The 10096-nt window shown below is 45.4% G+C and overlaps 1 long non-coding RNA gene across 1 annotated transcript; it reads right to left on the bottom strand.

The window, feature by feature from the left end:
- Positions 1–1955: 1955 nt before the first annotated feature.
- LOC148045535 (uncharacterized) lies at positions 1956–6892 on the bottom strand. The gene is made up of 2 exons (XR_015696781.1): positions 4615–6892; positions 1956–4374 (listed from the first exon to the last, which is right to left on the bottom strand). It is a non-coding gene; the product is annotated as an uncharacterized LOC148045535 (long non-coding RNA).
- Between the last annotated feature and the right edge of the window lie 3204 nt (positions 6893–10096).

Raw genomic sequence — 10096 nt, 5'->3', positions numbered from 1 at the left:
CATTTTCCCCCAATGAAGTAAACCATTTTGCAGGGAACTCTGTCAGATCCAATTTTTGAGTCAAGAAACATTTTGAGCTGGATGCCACTCAGCTCTGAGAATTAAGTGCCCATCCTGTGACAGATTCCATTTGAGTGAATCACGACATTTCAAAAAGAAATCCATGATGCATTTCTTTTACATTCCTAATCTGCTTTGCCCTGAGATATTCTCCTTTATTGCCATCTATCCTAACTCTCACAAAGACAACTGCATAATTTGAGAGTGCAGCCTGAAGCAAACTATACCTCAACTAAACTGCATACGTTAAAAAAAAAATCCACTACCCAAGTGTTTTTTTCCAGCCAAAATGTTAATCCTTTCTAAATCTAACACCAGTTCCAATATCATTGATAATTTTAGCATCTTGTAGGCTTCTTTCTCCATCAATTTACATTCATAGTTTGTAATTGAAGGACTACTGATTTGGGATTTTCTTAAAATGGGGCACAAATTTGTTTTATACATCCCAAATGGGAAATTGTTTGGTTGTGCTTTCTGCAAAACAGAAATGCAAAATGCAAATCAATTAAAGTCATTATTTCAAAATTTCCATTGGAAAATATGTGTTCTCCTGGGGCTTGCAAATCAAAAGCTGGGGAACATCTCTACCCAGCATCAATTAAGAATTGCATGAACAATTGTTTCTGCTGATAAAACCTACTTCAGGAAATATCAAGATAGACTTCTGTATATTTTTCTGTTCAAGAATGGTGAACAGCATATTCCCCCACTGGCTTATTAAAGTTGCCATGTTTTATATCACAACTGAGTCCAGGACTATACGGTGGTTTTCACACATATGGTCTAGTTTGTTCAACACCAACAAAAGCCCTCTGCACACCTTAGCCCAGAACAGCTGAGCAGGCCAAATAGATTGCAATTCCAACTGAGTAAAGTAAAATGTTTTTAGTGAACTAAACTGGCAGAAAATGAGCAGATCTTTTCATTTTTATTATTATTATTTAAAGGAAACACATTTATGTGGCATACACATAAAATGCTGCAAATTTCTAGAACGTGGCTTAGAGAGCACGCAGATCTATCATTGGGTCTCCACTTGATTTTTAAAATATACACTTTGTGTAAATAGTTTTCAATCATGTGAACTCTGTCCTTGTAGCTTCACAAGTTTCATCATATGCATGTCACTAATATTTCTGATTGCCTGGAGTTTTGCACCCCATATGGTGGCTGTTTCATTCATCTATCAGCTCTGAAAGACTGTTTTACTTTGCTCCAGGAGTGTTTCTGTCCACACAAAATGGCATCCTTCCTGCTTCCAGTTAGCAGTGGAATTTCTCAAATATTATGGAGCTGTGGTAAATGTATTTCCCCAGCAGGTAAACAGTAATATGAATGCCTGTTTGGCTCGACAGCTGCTCACCTTTATATGTGCCAAAAGACAATTGATTAAGAGGGATCAGATTCTTTGCTAATTCACTAATATCAAAGAAGAAAGATTAATCTCCCCTATTAAAGCCTAAAGATACTTGCCAAGGAAACAATTGCTTCTTCTGATGTATTAAGGGCATATTTTAAGCAATCTACAGTAAGAGGCTCAAAAGTAAATGCACTGGGTTTATGAACTTCTGCTTCTAGAAATCATAATGTAAAGTGTGTTCCTGCTAAGAAATGAGGGTGGTGGAAACTATATTTTCATCTTCACTTAATACAAATGACAATGTCAGCAAGCAACAACTTAACAAATCTGTTGATATTTGAGTGTTAACATACCCTGTTGATTGCCTACAATGGCATTCAGGGAAACATTTAAGCACATTGAAGTTTTCCAATTTTTAAAAATGGAAAGATACAATATTTATTGAAAGATATAAAGCATTAAATAGAGAGGGAGCACACTGTACAAAGTCATGTGTTATTCATAATTTTTTGCAATAAAACAGAACAAATAATCAAAAGGAATTATTGTTTATTAGCAAACATTTTTCATGATATATGATGTGTATTGAAGAAAAATTTAAATGCTTCTTTCTTTTTGCTGATGGTACATGAGAGGCCTCTTGTTGACAAGAATTTGAGGCAGATTTTGATTCCCTCCAAATGTAGTCCCCACTTTATTGCCAGAATGATGAGCTGAACAAACCATACAGTTTACAATTGCAACATGGGCATTTTTTTTCAGAATTTATATAATTCTGTGACAATAATGAATATGAAACAGAGTGGTCAATTTTATCCACTACTAAATGCATATTCGTAATATTGAAACCTAGAATGTTGTGGCAATTTCAGTCAGTATAAATGCAATCTGATGGCATATTTTCTGGCTGAAGTTTCAGATGGCTTTGGAAAACCTGCAAAAACTGTTTTCAACATGTTTTTGGTGATTTAGGCTATCATAATGTAATTAATGTTAAGATAATTAACCAAGTAAATAAAGCTGGAGTGCTTGTCAGCATTCTATAGAATAGATTTCTTCTTGCCCCAGCTCCTTCCCACCTAGCAGTTCAAAAATATGCAAGGTATACTAATAGATAAATAGGTACTATTTTGGTGGGAAGGGAACAGAATTCCTTGAGCCTTGGCATATAGTCATGCTGGCTGTATGACCAAGGGAATATCTTTGGACAACACTATCTCTCTCAGCTAAGAAACAGTGATGAGCACCTCCCTCTGGAGTTGGACACAACTGGACATGGGAAACTTTACCTTGGTGTTCTCAACCAGATTTCAATCATGTGGCTCCTGGACAGAAGGATTCTAAAATTCCTTTGGACACAGGTTCAGTTGCTTCGCTGTTGATAACTAGGGTGAATTCTAGATTAGCATTGTGATAAACATTAAGTCAGAGGAAATTTTATTCCATCTAATCTGCTTTTATTAATTATAAAGTTGGCATGAGAAATATTAAGAACACTTTACTTTCTTTACAAAAGAGAAATATTTCCTCATGGTTATGCAAGAACTCTCACTGCATGCTACACAAGAATATCAAACAGAGCATTCAAAAATATGATTCGTAAAGCATGTTAGCATAAGCAAAGTGTCAGCATTCCAATTATCATGCAGAATTAAAACAGAGCTCAAGACATAACTTTCCTCAAAGTTCCAATTTAATAAGACAGACAATTTAATAAGACAGACAGACAATCCCAATTCTGAAAACTTCCTGGGATTCCACCCTGTTGAGAGTTCATGATCTTATCCCCACACCCATAAATCCATCACATGGTCCAATCTTCTTCACCCATGCTGGCATCTCCACCCATCTAGTTCCGGTCAGATGCAGAGATGTGGAGACAAAAGATGACCTTGAGCTTCTAGAAAAGAATGACAACAACACATTCCACAATTCTACTCCTTTCTATTCCCCCTCCAAATTACTACACTAATAAACAGCTTAATGAAATAATAGAGTGTGTGGTAGGCCAAAGATCCTAAAAAGGAATATAACTACAGGCCTGACAGGTGGCCTCTCCTCAGAAGAAAAACATTTCCTGAAAAGAGAATAACATAAAAGTTAACATAACAAAATTAACCACCTCTTCCCCACCAGGGGGACCCTTTGGCTTATCAGGAAACTTCTCATGGAATTGTTTTACTAACCTATCTGCTTTTAGGTCCCAACTTTTCACCCAAGTGGCTTCGGACAAAGGGTACTCCTTCCAATGCACTAAATACTGTAAGCAACCCCTATACAGCCTGGAGTCTAAGATTTTTTTCACCTCATAATGTGTTTCCCCTTCTACCACTACAGGAGGAGGGGGAGCTTGGGTGGACGGTCTTATGCTGGACCCAATTACTGGTTTCAACAAGCTACAATGAAATACTGGGTAAATTTTCCCAAGAATTCTGAGTAGACTGAGTCGAACTGTAACTGGGTTAATTATCTTCTCTATTGGGAATGAACCTAGAAATTTTGGCCCCAATTTCTTACTAGGCATTCTTAATCTTAAGTATTTGGTAGATACAAAAACCTTGTCCCCCACACGAAAGGGGGGTCGGAGCGAGCGGTGTTTATCAGCTTGCTTCTTGTAGGCTTCTGTTGCATCTGCTAGAGCCTTCTTCATATTTTCCCATCCTTTCTTTAGTGTGTCCATCCATTCATTCAGAGACATGGAGGAGGGAGGTTCTCTAGGCAATTCAGGCATGGGAACAAATTCCATGCCACTGATAATCTGGAAAGGAGTTAATCCAGTGCTGCTGTGGATCGCATTGTTGTACGCCACTTCGGCAAAGGGTAGTAAGTCTGACCAGTTGTCTTGCTGATAGTCCACGTAACACCGGATGTATTGTTTCACCATCGCATTGGCCCTCTCCACTGCACCGTTTGTGCTGGGATGAAATGCTGAGCTGAGTCCTTGTGTGGACCTAATGGAAATTAAAGCAGCTCTTTGCCCAAGAGCCCATACTGCAACACCCCGACCCAAAGTGACCATTCATAATCCCGACGGATGCCAGTGATGTAGCACTAGCTGCAGTGCTACTACAAAAGAATAGAGAGGGCCACCTCTTGCCATGTGCTTACATCTCCAGGAAACTCACCACTATTGAAAGGAGGTGGGCCATTTGGGAGAAAGAAGCGTTTGCGATCAGGTGGAGCATGCTCACCTGGAGACATCTCCTGGAAGGGGGGATATGCCGTTCGAGGTCTGGACTGATCATAAAAACTTCGAAGCTCTCAAAGCCCATCGAGGGTTATCCCCCAAACAAGTTCACTGGGCACAATACTTCCAAAGGTTTAAATCTGTAATTAAACACATCCCTGCAGGGAAGAAGTTGTTGGTGGATGCTTTGTCGAGAAAACCACAGTACAAGAGTATGAAGGAAAAAGTTGTTCAACCCATCATTTATTTTTCCCCTCCAACAGGTGGCCCAGGTCACCACCCGAAATCAGGATAAGCTGACGACAGAGTTCAAAGCAAGACTCCCGGCAGACCCGTGGTTCAACAATAACAAGGACATCCTAATGATGAGCGGTGGCTTAGCCTGGAAGGGGTCCAAATTGTACGTCCCTGCGGGGTTGAGGTTGGAAGTCCTACAGCGAAGCCATGATATGAAACTAGGAGGCCACTTTGGATTCTTAAAAGCACTCCACCTTGCCAGGCGTCAATTTTGGTGGCCAAAGATGAGATCGGAGGTGGAAGATTACGTAAAAAGCTGTGCTACTTGTGCAACAATGAAAATACGGCCGCAGAAGCCCTCTGGACTACTACAACGAGTGGCCAGCCCTAGCCAAGCATGGGAGGAGATCACAATGGACTTTATCGTCGTGCTCCCAGATAGCAGCAGGAATAAAGTGATTTGGACAGTTATTGATTTGTTTTCCAAGCAGGCACATTTCATCGCTTGCTCAGGGTTGCTGTCCGCAAAGAAATTAGCGAAAATGTTGTGAAACATATTTATCGCCTGCACAGGGTACCCAAAAGGGTCATTTCAGACCACGGAGTTCAGTTCTGGAGAGAGATCCTGACACAAAACACATCAGAGAACATTCAAGGAGCTGTGTCCATTGCAAAGTTTATGCACCTACTTCTGGGGTTGTTCCCAATTACATGTGAATGTTCATGCACTAATCACATTTCAAGGAAGCAGCTGTGCATACACATATGCGCACATGCAAGTATGCACATACACATATACAAACAGCTAGGGACTGTTAAATCTTAATGTACATCGTTGACTTGCGACCGGCCGCAGGTCCTTGACTTACAAATGACAGCCGGCTCTGGCTGAGCCGTGCCTGATTGGCTAAGGCGCAGCTGGCTGAGCGCGGGCTGTATACACTGTTCCTATTGGTCACCCTGCTTGACAGCTCCTGTATAAATATCTGTCAAGCAGGGTGAGGTGCTGAACTCTGTATATAGTTACCTGTTACCTGATTCTGTTAAATAAAGCTGTTCTTCGTTACCTCAGCCATTCCATGTCTCTTCAATCAGCTCAGTCTTCAATACTGGCGGCGAGGGTGAGATGCTGAAGATTCCTCCCTAGAACAGCTAAAGGAGAAGGGAACAATTAATTCCTCTTCTCTTCAAGGAAATTTTTTTTTTACCTCATCACTATGGCTTCACTCACCTTTCGGCTCGCTCATGAATTGTGGGCTGGTTTCCTCAAGCGATTCCAGTGTTTCCTTATTGCTAATAATAATCTTCAGCAACCAGATGACCGAAAATGCAGTTTTTTCCTCAGTTTGTGTGGACCTGACATGTTTAATACTGCCAGGGCTCTAGCCTTATCCCTGCCAGTCCACGAATTGACTTGGGACACTTTGATTGCCAAGCTTAAAAACCACTATGCTCCAACGCCCTCTCGCATAGCCCACCACTATGCTTTCCGGCAGTGTGTTCAAAAAGTCTCCAAGACTGTAAGCCAATTCTTACAGTCACTCCGAACGGCGGCCATCCAGTGCAAGTTCATCGACTTGGGTGATTCCCTGGTCGAGCAATTTGTCCGTGGGGTTCACGATGTCTGCCTCATGCGGAGATTGCTAGCACGAGCCAATATTACCTTACAGCAGGCGGTGGATGAAGTCGAACTATCAGATAGGTTTACAGCTGTCAGATAGGTCTACGGCTGAGATTCAATGGTGCCAGCAGCTGATCGCACCTCCCCCCCAAAGAGCCTGCTTCATTGATGAGTCGGCTCCCTTAGACAACCTTGATGAGAATCAGGTCGACTGCCTCCGGGCACAACTGAGAAGACTTCAACTACCTGCTACTGCCCATTCCCCAGTGGCTGGTTGCATGGGCTGTGGCGACAATCACACCCACACAACTTGCCCCTTTAAAATGGCCACCTGTCACTGCTGCAATCTGAAGGGCCACTTCACTCATGTCTGCCGTGCTATTTTGCCTCTGGCACCTGAAACCGACTACTGACTAATGCCTGCCTGCCAGTAACGCCGGCAGAGAGATGCAGAGAGATGACTGTTATGCCATCAACAAGAAGATGCCTGAGGGCCCTGCCGCATCAATCAGCAAGGCTTCGGCTGACGCAAAAAAGATCACAGTCTCCTTGATGATTGAAGGGGCTCCTTGCATCATGGAGGTGGACTCAGGGTCCTCCCGCTCCCTCTTCTCCTGGAGTACCCTCTCTAAGATGTGCCCATCTATCTTACGGAACCAGCTGCAACACCCTAAAGGACTACCAGGGGACTCAAATTCCAACCCTGGGCAGTTATGAGGTTTGGGTGGACTGTTGAAACTTCCATGGAAGACTCTCCATCTTGGTTGTTGGGAAGCCCCTGCCGGCCCTGTTGGACATGGACTGGTTTCCCTCACTGGGTCTGTCACTCCAGGGGGTACATCAAACCTCCACCATAGCACCTACTGTCAAGGACGTCATCTCCGAGTTCACTGATGTCTTCAACGGAACATTGGGTGAATATAAGGGTTCTCCAATCTCTCTGAACTTAGACCCCCAGGTTGCCCCATACGACTTAAGACTCAGAGTACCATTTGCCTTGAGGGCCAAGGTTGATGCGGAGCTCAACAAATTGTTGGCACAAAGGGTCCTGGACCCAGTAGACCACTCCAAATGGGAGACCCCCATAGTGGTCCCCGTTAAGGCTGACAGCTCTATCAGGATCTGCACCGACTTTAAGTCGACCATCAACTTTGCCCTCCCTGCAAATCCATATCCAGTTCCAGTTGTGCAGCACCTGCTCCACTCTTTGGGGCAGGACTGCATATTTGCCAAACTGGATTTGGGCCAAGCCCATCAGCAGCTCCTAGTGGATGATGAGGCCGCCACTGCCCAGACAATCGTCACCCACCAGGGTGCTTTCCGCTGCTGCCGCTTACAATTTGGTGTCTCTGTTGCCCCGGGGATTTTCCAGAGCCTCATGGAGCATTTGCTCCATGGGCTCCCTGGCATGGTTCCCTACTTCAATGACATCCTGATCACTGCCCGCAGTCGATCAGGGCTCATCAAAGTTCTTCAGAAGGTCCTCAACCATTTTAGGGGCACAGGCTTAAAATTAAAGCGCAGCAAATGCTCCTTTGTTGTGCCATAAATGGAAATCCTGGGCTTCCACCCCACCCCCTCCAAACTGGAAGCCATCAAGAATGCCCCCACACCTACCTCCAAGGTGGAGCTGCAGGCATTCCTCAGCCTCTTGAACTTCTACATGCCATTTTTGCCTCACAAGGCATCACTGGCCAAGCCGCTTTATCAGTTGCTCAACCAATCAGCGGCTGGTGCTGGGGCAGCTGCGAAGAGCATACGTTCGCAGCTGTCAAAGTCATGCTTACATCAGCTGCTTTCTTAATCCAATATAGTGACAAGCTACCGCTGACATTAGCATGTGATACCTCCCCTTTAGGTGTTGGGGCCGTTCTGAGCCATTTCCTTCCAAATGGCTCCGAAGCCCCCATAGCTTTTTATTCCCAGACACACTCCTCCACCGAGAGGAACTACAGCCAGATCGAAAAGGAGGCTCCAACTGCTGTGTCCGGGATTAAAAAGTTCCATGACTATCTTTACAGATGACATTTCACCTTGTTCAGCAACCACATACCTCTCCTTGGGCTTCTGGCTGGTGACCGTCCTACCCCGCGCATTCTCTCTCCCCACGTGTCTCGCTGCATATACGCTGCAATATTGTCCAGGCAAGCACATGGGGCATGCCAATACCCCAGCTGCTGCCCACTCCCTGTCACCAACCCTGCACCATCTTCCTCTATCCTGTCCCTGCACCATCTTCCTCTATCCTCCTGTCCTTTGCTGTTTGGACCTACCCCTGTCTTCGTCAGATGTGGCAGCCCACTCCCTCGCTGACCCCGTACTATCTCAGGTGTTCACGTGGGTACAGAGGGGGTGGCCTTTGGGCAAGGTTGCCGACCATTTCCGTCCTTTCAAGACCCTCCAGCTGGAGCTGTCCCTCCACAGGGAGACAGGGTAATTATTCCTCCCTCCTTGCACCACCAGGTGCTAGACCACCTCCATCAGGGTCCACCCAGGCATAGCTCGCATGAAAGCTTTGGCTTGCAGCTATGTCTGGTGACCCAAAATGAATGAAGAGATAGTTACTTGGGTCGGCCGCTGCACTCCCTACCAACAGTCTCATCCCGAACCTCCAGCAATTCCCGTTAGGGACTGGGAGCTTCCTAGAGGCCCCTAGTCATGGGTCCATTTGGACTTCGCGGGCCCCTTCCATGGTCAGAATTTCCTGGTGGTCGTGGACACTTACTCCCGTTGGGTGGACCTCCTGCTCATGGCATCTACCACTGCAGAGTCCACCATTCGGGCATTGCGGCATCTGTTGCCAGACACAGTCCTGATTGACAATGGGCCTCAATTCACTGCTCCGGCCTTCCAGGACTTTCTGACCAGGCAAGGGATCCGCCACGCCCCAACAGCCCCCTACCACAGTGCCTGCAATGGCTGAGCAAAACAGGCTGTCTGCTTGGCCAAAGAGGCATTGGGACGCATGGACCTTGGAAATTGGCCAGACAAGGTGGCAGCTTATCTCCTCAGCCAAAATTCCATTCCATGTCCCCTGTCTAACAAAAACCCCGCGGAGCTGCTGATGGGCCACCGCCTGTGCTCCACCCTAGACAGACTGCACCCCCTTTATAACGCCTTGCAGCCTAGAGAACTGGGGGTTCCTCCACGCCTTTTCAGGGAGGGGCACCTGGTTTTTGCCAGGAGCTTCACTGGGGATCTGAGGTGGGTACCTGCCACCATCACCAAAGTAACCGGTCCCTGTTCTTACAGGGTCGTCCTTCCCGATGGCAGCGAGTGGCGGCACCATGTGGATCAACTGAGGCGCCGCCTACCTACCGAGGCCTTCTCCCAATCTGTGGCACGACAAAACCGCGCTCGACTAAAGCGCGCCCGATTAAACCGCGTCGCTGACATCATCAACAGGGCGACAACAGCGAGCGTGGAGAAAGAAGGGTGCTTTAAATAGCGCTTTGAAAGCAAGCTGATTCAAGTTAAGGTAAGGGTTAGGTTTGGGTTAGGTTTAGGGTTAGGTTTAGGGTTAGGATAAGGGTTAGGGTTAGGTTTAGGGTTAGGTTAAGGGTTAGGATTAGGTTTAGGATTAGGTTAAGGGTTAGGTTTAGGGTTAGGTTTAGGATTAGGTTTAGGG

Source organism: Thamnophis sirtalis, unplaced genomic scaffold, assembly GCF_051295495.1.
Source record: "Thamnophis sirtalis isolate CommonGarterSnake01/CBP01778 unplaced genomic scaffold, rThaSir2_p1.2 scaffold_5, whole genome shotgun sequence".
NCBI classification, from domain to species: domain Eukaryota; kingdom Metazoa; phylum Chordata; class Lepidosauria; order Squamata; family Natricidae; genus Thamnophis; species Thamnophis sirtalis.
This window is presented reverse-complemented; position numbering and strand designations above follow the sequence as displayed.